Here is a 12,179-nt window from a genome sequence, read left to right on the forward strand (position 1 = left end):
GTCAAATCAGGGCTGGGCTCCAAAGCAGGGCCTACAGCCTAATGTTCCTGCTGTTATACTTGACATTTTTCTGTTCCCTGACATAGAGCCATAGAGATGTACAGCATAGAAGTAGATACTTTGGTACAACTTGTCCATGCCAACCAGATATTGAAATTAATCTAGTCCCATTTGCCAGCAGTTGGCCCATATCCCTCTAAATCCTTCCTATTCATGTACCCAGCCAGATGCCTTTTAAATGTTGTAATTGTACCAGCCTCCACCCCTTCGTCTGACAGCCCATCTCATACACGCACCACCCTCTGTGTGAAAACGTTGTCCCTTTTATATCATAGAATCCCTACAGTGTGGAAACAGGCCATTCAGCCCAAGTGCGCACTGATGAACAAAAAGAGTATCCCACCTATCCTCACCCCCCCGTCCATGCATTTCCCATGGCTAACCCACCTATCCTCACCCTCCTGTCCATGCATTTCCCATGGCTAACCACCTAGCCTGCACATCCCTCGACACGGTGTGCAATTTAGAATAGCCAATCCATCCTAACCTCTTTGGACTGGGAGAGGAAACCGGAGCGCCCGGAGGAAACCCACGCAGACAGACACGGGGAGAATGTGCAAACTCCACACAGACAGTCACCCCGAGGGTGGAATTGAACCCAGGTCCCCAGCCCTGTGAGGCAGCAGTGCTAACCACCAAGCCACATGCCACCCTCTTTCCCCTCTCACCGAAAACCTATACCCTCTAGTTTTGGACTCCCCCACTCTAAGAAAAAGACATTGTATATTTACCCTATCCATACCCCTCATGATTTTATAAATCTCTACAAAGATCACCCTTCAAGCCTCTGACACTCTAGGAAAAGTAACCCTAGCCTATTCAGCCTCTCCCTATAGATCAAACCCTCCAGTTCCACAATATCCTTGTAAATCTTTTCTGAATCCTTTCAAGTTTCACAACATCTCTCCTATAGCCGGGAGACCAGAACTGAATGCAGTATTGCAAAAGTAGCCTAACCAATGTCCTATCCATTTAATGTCCATTTTTCAATAACTGGCCCAGGCTCCTGAAGATAAAGTCTGCCAGGCTGTTAGTTATTTTTCTGCTTTGTTTTTCAGATAAAGCAGAACATGCCACCTGGAGATGAATCACCATGGAGACCAACAGCCCAGAGGAATAATCAATCCACCTAATCCAGAGGATGCACAGCAAGGGGCCAGAGGCAGCTCAGCTGACAGCTCCCACATGCTGGATCTAAGTGACAAACCCTGGACCAGGACTGTCACTGTCTCACTGCACTCTAGGACACAGAGACACAGAGGAAAGAGTGCATCTCCCCTTCCTTCAGAGACACGAGTTAGCTCGAAGCATGCTTCAGCTCCTACTCCAGATCAATACGTCACTGGATGGGGAAGTTAGGGAGGGAGGGAGTGAAGAACAAGACTGACAGTGTGACTGGGCTGTGTTTTCACAAGTGCTTCCAGCAGTCAAGGCACTGACTTAAAGCCGTATATGAAGATCAAGGGAATCTCCCAGAATTCCTCAATAAACAGTGAAAAGAAAAAGAGTTAGATGCCTATTTAATCTGTGAAAGTGAAGTGGCTTTGCTGCTCAAGTTAACTCATTGCATGATTTAATTTCCCTTTGTATTGTACATGAGGAGATAAGGTAGAGGGGTCAGGAAATAATTGGAGCTAAACAAATGGTTCTCAATTTAAAGCCCATATTTTTAAAATAGAAAATGTCCATGAAAAGGAGTCATGCTTTAAATTCACCCCCCCTGCCATGAGTGACACAGCACGGTGGCTCAGTGGTTAGAACTGCTGCCTCTCAGCGCCAGGGACCCGGGTTCAATTCCACCCTCGGGCGACTGTCTGTGTGGAGTTTGCACATTCTTCCCGTGTCTGCGGGAGTTTCCTCTGGGTGCTCCAGTTTCGTCCCACAGTCCAAAGATGTGCAGATTAGGTGGACTGGCCGTGCCAAATTACCCATAGTGTCTAGAGATATGCTGGCTAGGTGGATTAACCATGGGAAATGCAGGGATACTGGAATAGGGTAGGGGAGTGGGTCTGGGTGGGATACTGTTCAGAGGGTCAGTGTGGACTTGATGGGCCAAAATGGCCTGCTTCTACACAGTAGGGAATTCTGTGATAATTCTAAAGAACCACAATTGTCCAACCAGTCCTATTCAATTATGGCATTACATGTTTTGGCAGGTATGAATAATTGGATGTTTGATCAGAACCTGGCAAATCCCATATTTTTTAATAAAGGCAGCCTTTTGCGGTTTGTGAAAAGTGAATAAGCATCTAGCTTATTTATTTTTCAAAAATAAACCAACGTGTTTGGTCATTATGGCACCTCTATAGTCATCATGTCCTGGCCCAGAGATGGGGGAACTATCCCTGCACCACAATAACCTGCCTGAACGGGTCATTTATTAATATAAGCTTCTCAACGCTGTTTGTGGGAACTCACGGTCTGCCAATCGGCTCTCACATTTACCGACAAAAAATAAAGTCGCTATTCTCCCAGAGGACCATAGGGCTGCTCTCTCATTAGAGAGATACAGCTGGTGTTTAGTCTAACCGGAGGGAAACCAGGCCCAGCAGATAAATTGAGAGGGTTTAACTGTTGGTGAAAGACTTTGGGGACAGCCTCAAAACATGGAAGATGCTATAAGAATGCATGTGTTTTCCCTCATAGAGCTCCTGTCACTGTTATACAGTCATAGAGATGGACAGCACAGAAACAGACCCTTCGGTCCAACTAGCACATATTCTACATTAATCCCATCCCATTTGCCAGCATTTGGTCCATATCCGAGTCACACTCTACCCTAATACCTCAATTAATTCAACATTTATTCTGTGCCATCTTATCAATCCCTTTGTGAAAAACTATGCACAGACAGTCCTTTATATTTCATCTATCATTTCCCAAACAAATTCTTACTAAAAGCAATCAGACAGAATTGGAGTTTTCCTCCAGTCTTGTTTGGCTGCTCTGTTGAAATGAATGTTTTACTTGGCGCATGTTCATTTGATCTAACACAGTTTTTCAACTGTTTGATCGACTGACACTAGGTTGGAAATGCTGGAAAAGATACCAGACTCATTTTCTCTTGAGTAATACACAACTTTCCAGTTTTCCAGGAAATGTCCATTTTCAAGGTTGTTTTGAAGCCTGTAGACGGAATGTCTGCTCTTTCTGATAAAAGTAAAATATTTGTGGATGCTAGAAATCTGAAACAAACACAGAGTGCTGGAGAAACGCAGCAGCAGTTCTGACAAAGAGTCGTATTGGACTCAAAAGATTAAGTGTTTCTCTCTCCACAAATGCTGCCAGACCTGCTGGGTTTCTTCAGCATTTTCTTTGCATTTCTTTCTGCTCTTACAGGTGGACACAGGCTTACCCAAATCTGACTGCCCTTTATTTTTGTTCATCTGTTATCTTTATCTGTTCCCTTATCCAATTGCCCCACCTTATGACTGACATCAGCCCTAGCTTACCAGAGACAGAATGCTGTTGGCTCAAATTCAATTGGGGAGATTACAGCATAGGGTAACCTGATGGGCCATTGATGTACTGAGGGAACATTGCACTGTTGGGAAGTGCTGTCAAACAGACGTAACGTTGAAGGAAGGTTAGCTAAGGTTAAAAGATCCCTCAACATTATTCAACAAAACGCAGGGATAGTTTCCTGCACACTATTTATCCCTCAATCAGTATTGTCACAACAGAATCACAATCTGGCCCCTCACATGTTGCTGTTGGTGGGAGCTTGCTATGCACAAATGAGTGATTTAGTTTCTTCTATTGTAAGAGAGTGAATACACTTTAAAAGAACTTTAATGGCTGTAAAGCCCTTTAGGATCTCTACATGGTCATGAACAGCACTACATATAAATGCAAGTTAAAGGGTCTTGTGGCACTGTGGTAGTGTCCCCACCTCTGGGCAGGAGGATCTGTGCTCAAGTCTCAACAGTCCCTGAAGCATGTCTAAACAGGATTTAAACTAACTGTAAATAATTGGAGTATCTGACATTCTTCATCTTCCAAATACACAGTCTCATCCAAAAATATCATAATATTTATTTATCTCACAGAACTTTTTCACTTCCTGTAAGGGACTAATTTTACAGATCTCAGTTTCTGGAGTGACTTTTTAAGAAACACTTGCAAATTTTGTTTTGCTTCATGTAAATCTTACGTTCGATTTTTTTCCAATATAATAAAGTGACAAGTGATCTGATCGAGACGTTAGAAGTTTGTAAGCCGGGGGAAAAAGTTCCATTTATTTACAGAGAAATCCAGTGCATGGCCTGTGCCCACACAATGAAAGCCAAGGCCTCAGATATGGTGCCAGATCAGTGATGTGAATGTGAAGATAGGAAAAGGCAGAAAGGCACAGAGATAGAGCTCTGAAAGGATACCCAAGGAACCGGAGTAAAAAGATAGTGAGAGCAGCCCAATGTGGCTTTATGCTCCCATCTAAGAGTTTGGGTTCAAGAAAGAATGGTTGAGGAGGAGGCAAGGTCAGGACTCTCTTCATGCTTAGTCTTAATTTGCAAACAGTTAGAAAGAAACTTAAATCCAACAAACTTTTTACTATCCAGCACCCGTGTGTGCCAATTGACCAAATGTTCCAGATAATCGAGAGGTCCGCATTAACTAAGTAATAGAAACATAATGCGGGGAGTATAGACATTACTGCTATTCTTTACTTACAGCACAGATCACTTAAATAATGATGCAACTTTGCCTTAAATAAAACTTCGCAACAGTCAGCCTTCTCACTCACACCCTAAACTGACTACTCGGACATTGCAGAGATTGTAGTATTTGAGGAGAAATTGAATCAATTGTTGTAATTTCATGTGGCCATTCGATTGAACAAGTATATTCACAATGAGGTAGATAAATTAAAGAGCTATAAAAATTGGACAGAATAATACAGTAAACTTCAGTAACATACAATAAGTTGCAGTAAAAGGTATATAATTTTCATCATTTTGTTGATAGTGCTGGTTAAAACAATGTTTGCTATACATGGCAATCGGAGATATACTGGACTCTAATCTTACTGGTACATTAATTAAAGACTATTATCCAGCGGATCTTCTCTCTATAAATCTCAGACACATCTCTTCTACCCAACTCCACCCGCACTGTGCTATTTATGCCCAGGGAGGAGCATTTCCATCACATCATCACAAGATTATTCCAGGGTCCTAAACACAAGGCTGGTGCAGGGGGTTGCTGGGTCAAAGTGAGAGTTTACACCACTTCCAGGATCTGAAAATGATGGGCGCTGTGCACCTTAGTTTCTGATTATCATCAGGTTGCTTGCTCGTGGTGTTATAAAATTAACCATTCAGCAGTGCAGGGGCAGTGTTTGATGATACATTTGCTGTCAACAGGACAATACAATAATCGAGATGATAAATGAAATATGCACCAATTTGTAGAAATTGCTACTTTAGCTGGATCATTAGCCAGTTGTTGAGGGTTTTTCTGGACTGGAGGCCTGTTATCAGTGGTGTTCCACAGGGATCAGTGCTGGGTCCACTTTTGTTTGTCATTTATATAAATTATTTAGATGAGATTATAGAAGGCATGGCTAGTAAGTTCGAGGATGACACCAGAATTATTGGTGTAGTGGACAGTGAAGAAGGTTATGTAAGATTACAAAGAGATCTTGATCAGTTGGCTGAGGAGTGGCAGATGGAGTTTAATTTGGATAAATGCAATGTATTGTATTTTGGTAAAACAAACAAGGGCAGAATGTATCCAATTAAAAGTAGCACCTTGGGTAGTATTGTAGAATAGAGAGACCTCGGGGTTCAGGTACATAATTGTTTGAAATTTGCATCACATGTAGATAGGGTGGTTATGAAGGCTTTTAGCATGCTTGCCTTCATTGCTCAGACCTTTGAGTATAGGAGCTGGGACATCATGTCGAGGTTGTACAGGGCATTGGTGAGGCCTATTTTAGAGCACTTTGTCCAATTCTGGTCGCCCTGCTATCGGAAGGATATTATTAAACTGGACAGAGTTCCAAAAAGATTGACCAGGATGTTGCCAGGAATGGAGGGTTTGAGTTATAAGGACAGGTTGGGACTTTTTTCGCTGGAGTGTAGGAGATTGAGGGGTGACCTTATTGAGGTTTATAAAATCATGAGGGGTATAGATAAGGCGAATAGTTAAATCCCCCTAGGGTGAGGGATTTAAAGACCAGGAGGCATTTTTTAAGGTGAGAGGAGGAACATTTAAAAAATGATATGAGGGGCAACTTTTTTTTTATATACAGAGAGTAGTTCATGTGTGGAACAAACTGCCAGAGAAAGTGGTGGATATGGGTACAGTAACAACGTTTAAAAGACATTTGGATAAATTAATGAATAGGAAAGATTTGAAGGCATATGTGCGAAGCACAGGCCGATGGGACTAGTTTAGTTTGGGAATATGGTCGGCGTGGACAGGTTGGAAGGAAGGGTCTGTTTCCGTGCTGTATGACTCTATAACACGCAGCGTATTTGTGCATCAGATAGGGCCCACGCAACTGTTATCCTGAACAATTCCTTCAGAAAGTGCGGAGAGTGCATTTTGTTACAGCTCTTAAGAGGATTAGACACAAATCATGGAACCAAGTAAGGACTAGCCCAGAGGAAGCAGTGCATCAGAGTGCGCGGCCTTTGCCGTAAATCCACAACAACTTCTGTGAAAATATCTTCCCTAATTACAAACAGAAATCACACACAGTCAGCTTTCCTGCCTTGTGCAGTCCCCTCAAACTGGCTCCTGCTGCCAACAAAAATAGAAGTTTTCTAAACCTCTGCAATAATTCATGTTTCGAGATTAACCACTGCATGGGCCTCACCTAGATCACACAATGACTGAGGTCACTCACAGAAGGGAGATACAGATAAGGAGGATATTTTTCTCCTTTGTGCAGCTACGACAGATCCCAGCCAGATCTTTGCCAGGAAGCAGCTGGTGCACAAGACCAAACATTCAGCTCACAGAAATATGAGCTTCTCCCCAGCCCAAATAGACACTAACTGAAACCTTCAAAAAAGGTGTCTGAGGGAAATTGCTGTTGGCCAAGGAGAGCAAGGATTGATGGGAAACAAATGGGCCAAGATACAGGTCACCTGTGATCTGAGTGAATAGCAAGGCAGGTTGGAGAGACAAAGTGGTGCATCCCTGAGAATAGTGGTAGTTCTAAAGATTCAAGAAGAATCCCTTCAGGCCATTCAGCCCATCGAGTCACTCAGGCTGTCCGATGTGCATCCCATCTGACCCACCAACAACTCCCCTCCTCCTCCCCACCCCATCCCTGTAACTTGCAAAAGAAGGGTCACCGGACCCGAAACATGAACTCTACTTTTCTCTCCACAGATGCTGCCCAGTCCTGCTGAGTTTCACCAGCAAATTCTGTTTCTCTTGCTCAAGAATAATGGATTTGAGTCAATTACGAAATTGGCCACTGTTGTACTGAACAAGTGGCCTGTGATGGCAGGACTTTGATGGGGGAGAATTCCAGAAAGTAGGGCAGTGGGAGGGTGGGTTGAGTTCTTTCTCCTGATCACACTCCTCTCTCAAGGAATCTGCCAGCACAGAGCGAGGCAATGTGATCACTTGTGGCAGACCAAGCTCTTCCAGATCTAACTGATCCCCCCAGTGTTCTTCCCGTAGTACCACAACTGGGGAAAAAAGGAATGCTCTCTCGCTCCATCACTGGCTTTTGGAAGCTCCCACAATCCCAGCATCTTTTCCGGGGGCTGGTAACGTACCAACCCTGCAGGGGGAAGAAAAAGTCACATTCCCCTTTCATCCATTAATTTAAATCTATGACCTCTGGTTACCGAACATCAGAGGAAGCATCTTATCCGGATGCATCACAGCTTGGTATGGCAACTGCTCTGCCCAAGACCGTAAGAAGTTACAGAAAGTTGTGAACACAGCCCAGTCCATTACACAAACCAGCCTTCCTCCCATTGACTCCGTCTGCACTTGCCACTGCCTCGGGAAAGCAGCCAACATAATCAAAGACCCCTCCCACCCCAATTATACTCTTTTCCACCCCTTCCATCGGGCAGATGACAAAAATTTGAAAACACATACCAACAGATTCAAGAACAGCTTCTTCCCTGCTGTTATCAGATTTATGAACAGACCTTTCATACATTAGGGTTGATCTTTCTCTGTACCTTCTCTGTAGCTATAACACTATATTCTGCATTCTATTCTATTACCCTGATGTACTTACTTGACATATGATTTGTCTGGTTAGCATGCAAAACAATACTTTTCACTGTGTCTCCATACACTTGACAATAATAAATCAAACTTGGACAAGATAAATTTCTCCAACTTGCTCCATCAAAAGTTCCATCATTTTTGGACAATTGCATTTTCTTCCAATCATCTCTGCTCGAAAAGGAGAACAATACCAGTTTCTTTAATCATGCAGGTATAGAAGACCCTTACCTCCATCAAGCACCTTCCTAACTTAGGAGCTGGGGAGTAAAAGATTTAAATCAACAATACTCCAGCTCCAACTTCCTTGTTTCTGTTTTTGCTGCCTTGTTTGAAATAAAGCCATTCACTCAACCATCTATTAATTGCACAGTACAACAGCTCATTGGAAAGGCAGCACCTCCAATAAGCCAACATTGCTGCCTTGCACTAGATTCCTTGCTCAATGGTCTGGAAACCTGGAGGCAAGATTATGACCAGTGGAGCACAAGTGAGTGTCACAGTCTTTGAGGGGCGGGGTGGGGATGTTGATGTGAGGGGTGAGAGATCTTTGCGCCCTCAGGAGCCCTGCTGTTTGTATCAAAAACTCGTTCAGCTTATGGAAACACAGCCCACGTCAAAATTTGACGATTTCAGATAAAATTAATTTAAACCAGAGTTTTCCAAATTGAGTTTGAACCCTTGGGGATATTGTCTTGCTGAGTAACTCCTGTAAAACCCACTTCAAGGACTTTATTAATAACACTAGACTCACAGTCGCTATTGTTTAGCACAGATCGTAAAGACTTGCAATTAACCTTCAAATTATTAATAGGAAAGGGTGCCCCCTTGGAGAACGGGGGCTCTAAAAGGCTTTCTGAAATATTGAGAGCTTTATAATATTTGAGAAGAGTTCGTGCTGATCCATTGTGCCACTCTCCTCTCTCAGTCATAAACATTCAACTATCCTTTACATCACTTCCTCCGAGACTCGAGATCCATTTGGAGCCTGCTTTCAGAGAACCTACAATGTTGTTGTAAAAAAAGGTAAGATTCTAAAAAGGGTTACATGATGGATATGAGATGCTGAAGGGAATTGACAAAAAGCAGATGTAGGGTGGATGCTTCCCCTTGTATGGCAATCTAGAACTAGAGGTCATTGTTTTAGGATAAGGGCTGACAGATTTAAAACAGACGAGGAGAAATTATTTCTCTCAAATCTGAGGAATTCATTCCCCCAGACTGTGGTGGATGATGGGACACTGAATAAATTTAAGACGACAATAGGAGATTTTTAATTAGTAATGGGTTGAAAGGTTATGGAGAACAGGCAGGGAAGTGAAGTTGAGGCGGGAATGTGATGAACCATGATTGAATTAAATGGTGGAGCAGGTTTGAGGGGCTGAGTGGCCTACTCCTGCTCCTAGTTCTTATGTTCATGTTAAAGAGTGCCTTAAGCACCATCCACTATGTTGAGATCACATGGGCTTGCCGAGAGAACAGCTCAGGATCTCAAAAGAGTGACACCAACCACCCAGGTCCTCTGAGTAGTCTCTATAATTGCGATCGTCACGTTAATGTAACTATTACTTAGTCACGTGACAAATTACATCTGCGAGTCAGAGAGTCATTATAGCACAGAAACAGACCCTTCAGTTCAACTCATCCATGCCAACCAAGTTCCCAAACTAAACTAGTCCCAATTGCCTGCATTTGGCCCATATCACTCCAAACCTTTCCTAATCATGTACCCGTCCAAATGTCATTTAAATGTTGTATCTGTACCTGCATCTACCACATCCTCTGGCAGTTCATTCCTCACACTAAGCACTCTGTGTAAATGGTTGCCCCGTATGTCTTTTTAAATTTTTCTCTTCTCACCTTAAAAATACACTCCCTAGTTTTGAACTCCTCTGCTAGGTAAAAGACCTTTGTCATTCACCTTATCTGTGTCCCTCGTGATTTTATAAACCCCTATAAGGTCACCCCTCGACCTCATGTTCCAGTGGAAATAGTCCAAGCCAATCCTGCCTCTCTTCATAACTCAAACTCTCCAGTCCCGACAACGTCCTGGTAAGTCTGTTCTGAACTCTCTCCAATTTAGTAATATCCTTCCTATAAGAGGGAGACCAGAACTGGACACAGTACTTCAGAAGGGGTGTCACCAATGCCCTGTACTATCTCAATACAATTAAGACAGAAATCTCATTAGGAGTACGAAATAGTTTTGGTCTACCACACCAGATCCAGCAGGCCCTGTAGATCCCTATTAGGGAAGAGGATTGGGCCAGCAACTTGTAATCAATAGCACAGAGACAGCCCACACTGTGGGTTAAACGGATTAATCAAACAACAAACATCTTGAACCAAGGGAGGAGCTCCCTCATCACTCAGCGCCTGCCATCTCCTTCCTGCCTGGAATATGACCAAACGGTGGCTGCATTGACCTTCAGGCCTAGACTGTTGGCTGAGCTCCTGTACACAAATTGTGACACCTCTGTACAACTGCATTCGATCTGGAGCGCAACATTAAATATTATTGCCCAGAGGATAACACGCTTGATCCTGGCGCGAGGGAGCTGGAAGGGTGGGGAGACTTGCAGCCTGCCCCCCCCCCCCCCCTCCAGATTGAGGGGAACTGGAGACACTGGAGGAGGGAGACAGAGCCTGGTCTTGCCACACTGCAGTCACTTGTGCAGCACTTCCCACTTACTATTCATTCCGGCCTTTACTCGGCGAATGGGCATAGCAATAAATCCGGCAGGACCGTTAACATCACCATTCACGGTTAGCTACAAAAAAAAACAAAGGCGCTTTGGGAGTGATCATGGTGGGGGTTGGACAGAAGCTTTTCCATTGGTGGGAGGTAGGACAGGATGGGTTTGTTCCTGTCAGCTGTCTATCTTCATTGCAGAGTTAGGATTCAGAGTGCAGGATCCAGCAGGAACAGTCAGCACTCCAGAAATCTACTGTCATTGTTGGTCCAGCAACTGTTACCCGACCAAAGGGAGGCAGGAATGGGAAATAATAACGACTAGAATTCCTGGACACGGCGCACAAAATGTATGATCAATCCCCTCAGAAACTTCCAAACACACTGCTACCATCTCAATGAATTTGGTAATACTTCATGGTAATTATTAGGGGAGCATGATAATAAAAGGAAATAAAGTCACAAATCTAGAATTGTATCTCTGTCAATGATTAAAAATTTGTACATTCTAAGATGTTCGTGCTCTAACTTTTAAAACAGTGTTGGGGGGGGGTGCAGGTAAAAGAAAAAAAGTGAGATGGCAATGACGTGGCTACGAGGTTATAATATTCCCAGGTTTGGTCAGAGTTTAATACCTGTCAAACCATCAGTTCCCCTCACTTCCCTGGTAGTCCTTTTTTCTAACTCAGGCATGAGACGAGAGGGTCACTGGTTAGGCATTATTTGCCCATTTAATGCCCATCCCTAATTGCCCAGAGGGTAGTTAGTAGTCAACCACATTGCTGTGGCTCTGGAGTTACATGTAGGCCAGATCAGGTAAGGATGGCGGTTTCCTTCCTCTAAAGGACATTAGTGAACCAGATGGGTTTCTCTGACAATTGACAATGGATTCATGGTCTTCATTAGATTCTCAGTTCCAAATTTCTATTGAAATCAAATTCCACCACCTGCCACAGTAGGATTCGAACCCAGCTCCTCAGATCATTAGCTGTATCTCTGGATTAACAGTCCTGTGATAACACCACTAAGCCAACGCCTTCCCCAAATTTGGGAACATCAGCAGTTTTCAAACAGGAACTCTGTCTTCAAGAGTCAATCGTTTTCCCTCACTAGCGTTGTCATTGAAAGGAAACCAGTCATAGAAATGGTTAAGAGAGGAGTTCTCTCTCACACACACACACACCCCTTCCATACGAGCACTGACGTCCCATCAATTTTCTCT

This window comes from Rhincodon typus, chromosome 31 (genome assembly GCF_021869965.1).
Source record: "Rhincodon typus isolate 14 chromosome 31, sRhiTyp1.1, whole genome shotgun sequence".
Taxonomy (NCBI): domain Eukaryota; kingdom Metazoa; phylum Chordata; class Chondrichthyes; order Orectolobiformes; family Rhincodontidae; genus Rhincodon; species Rhincodon typus.